General features: G+C 43.7%; 1 non-coding gene across 1 annotated transcript; it reads left to right on the top strand.

Annotated features, from left to right (window-relative positions):
• Positions 1-361: 361 nt before the first annotated feature.
• On the top strand, positions 362-480 carry LOC145401833 (5S ribosomal RNA). The gene has a single exon (XR_013897674.1). It is a non-coding gene; the product is annotated as a 5S ribosomal RNA (ribosomal RNA).
• Positions 481-2,678: the final 2,198 nt, after the last annotated feature.

Genomic DNA, 2,678 nt, shown 5'->3' with positions numbered 1-2,678 from the left:
TTTGAAAAGATTGTCTAGACCTGAATAAAATCGCCAGTTGACAAGAACGGAATGAAGAAGGTTTCCCTGACCTGAATGGATTATAGCGAGTTACCAGTCACTCGTCCTTTCCCCCTGCTACTCTTCTTCTGATATATTGTGTCACCCTTTTGATACTCTCCTATTGCCTCATTTCATTCCAGTCTAGGAACAACATTACTGACTCTTTGCCATGCCTTGAGGTTAATATTACAGTTCCAGCATAATGAAAAATAACAGCTCGGTTTCAAATTGGGGTTGGTCATACTAATAAATCTGAAGTACGATACTGAAAGTGTAATATTGTTTTGCTGGTCTAAATTTGTCTTCATAATAGTGAGCTGCCAACGGCCATACCACGTTGAGTACACCGCTTCCCGTCTGATCAGCGAAGTTAAGCAATGTTGGGTCTGGTTAGTACTTGGATGGGTGACCGCCTGGGAACACCAGATGCTGTTGGCATCCCTACGTGTCAAGTGGGGTTGGTGGAGGATTAGTGCCCCTCCCTGTAAAACAATTAACTCTAAGCCCTTGGCCACCCCGTCTGGGATACATGGCGTCTGGCAATGAATGAATGAATAGTGAGCTGTAACGGTTTTCCTTCAGAGGGGTTTACAATAAAAAGGTTTGAATGTGTATGTTATTATTACACTTTCTGCTAAATTTAATGGTATTTATAGCATACTTTGCAAATATTGAACCTTCTTCAGTACTGCAATGGAACAGAGAGAGAGAGAGAGAGAGAGAGAGAGAGAGAGAGAGATGTTGTTGCTATTGTTGAGATTTACCTCCCTTGGGAGGACCAGGTCAAAAAAAGGCCCGCCAGAAAAAATCTTGTAAATAAAGAGGACTCTAAAAGAGCTGCTGTAAACTTTTTAAATGGTGTGAAGCACGCCAAACTCCCAGCAGCAGATGGAGGAGCCGAGGAGGGAGGCCCATCGAGCACAGAAAACACTGACATTTCATAACTTCACCACCATTCAACAAGACCGGGCCGATGGCGGTGGCGGTGGACTCATCACCTTGGTACATGAATCCATCAACTTTACAGATACCCGTCACTTTTCCCCCCACATGACACCAAAATAGAAATACAATCAATTAAAATACGCACTGGTAACAAATCACGCATAACAATCTCTAACACATACATTCCCCCCCAATCGTCCCCCACAGTACCACACAATTACTCTCCACAGATACACCACATCACTAACATACCCAACATCATCCTGGGTGGTGATTTCAACGCCAAGTCGTCGGCCTGGCATGTCAACAACCCTGACACAGACAGAGGGCTGGTACTACAATCCCAGACAGATCATCTTTTAATAATGAACAATCTAGACCAACATACCCATATCCCACACCAAGCCCTCTTCCTCCCATCATCCCCAGACATCACCTTCTGCTCCCCAAACCTCGCCCCCACTACATCCTGGAGAGTGGTCAAAACCCTAGGTTCTGATCATTTCCCAATCATCATCACTACCAAAACCAGAATCACCCCAGCTGGCCACAAACACACATACACTAATTATAAGAGAGCCAACTGGTAGGCCCTTGTAACTGAAACAGAACAACATTTCGAAACACTAAACAGTACATCCATCACAGACATCAACACTGCTGTGCACACTTTCAGTGCAATTATACAAAACGCAGACAAAAGACACATCCTTAGAGGCAACAGAAAGAGAGACAACTCCAACTTCACACCAGAAATTCAAGGCCTCATCAGACAACGGGACACACTGCGACACACCCCAACACCCCATACACAAGACGCTGTACAACAAATACAAGAACTCAACACCCAAATAAACAATAAAATATCATAACAGCAAACATTAAACTGCAAGAATTACCTCCAAACACTTGCCCACAAAACAAACATCAGCAAACTCTACAACACACTAAACAACATAACACTTTCCAACAGCAATATCACGCAATCACACTCTGCCATCACAACAACAGACACCATACCCTCAAACAAACAACAAGCAAACACTCTCATCAATCATTTTTCACAAGTCAGCCATCTAAACCCCCATCCCGAAGACCAACGTATCATCCGATGTAAGAGACAGTTCCCCACAGACCCAGACTATGCACCTTTCATTTACAACCAAACGAAGCATATCATTAACAACCTTAAGCACTTATCTGCCTGTGGATCAGACAACATAAGCAACATTCACCTTAAACACCTTGGACACAAGGCATACAAGCACTCACCAACATATCAAACTAGAGCTACTCACACAACATAATACCCAACATCTGGAAGCATGGCATTATCGTCACTATCCCTAAACCCAACAAAGACCCCACGTTACCCTCCTCACACCGCCCCATCATACCCTTTGCACCCACTCTAAAGTCAATGAACGACTGGTACTACAACTAGTCACGCCTCAGATTCCACTTGCCCAATCACAACATGGCTTTAGGCCACTTCACTTCACAAACACCCTTCTTACAGACCTTACAGAGAGTTTTCGATGGCATGAATTCAGCAAGGTCACCACACAGAACACTCCTAATCACACTAGACATCAGCAAAGCTTTTGATGCCATCCCCTGCCACAACCTCACAATAAAATACTCAACACAAATATGCACAATAACACAAAAAGATAGCTGGCAAACTACTT

This window comes from Coenobita brevimanus, chromosome 56 (assembly GCF_032717465.1).
Source record: "Coenobita brevimanus isolate Jiangsu-jjx chromosome 56, ASM3271746v2, whole genome shotgun sequence".
In the NCBI taxonomy this organism is placed as follows: Eukaryota; Metazoa; Arthropoda; class Malacostraca; order Decapoda; family Coenobitidae; genus Coenobita; species Coenobita brevimanus.
Note: the sequence above shows the minus strand (reverse complement) of the source record. Positions and strands in the feature narration are given on the sequence as shown.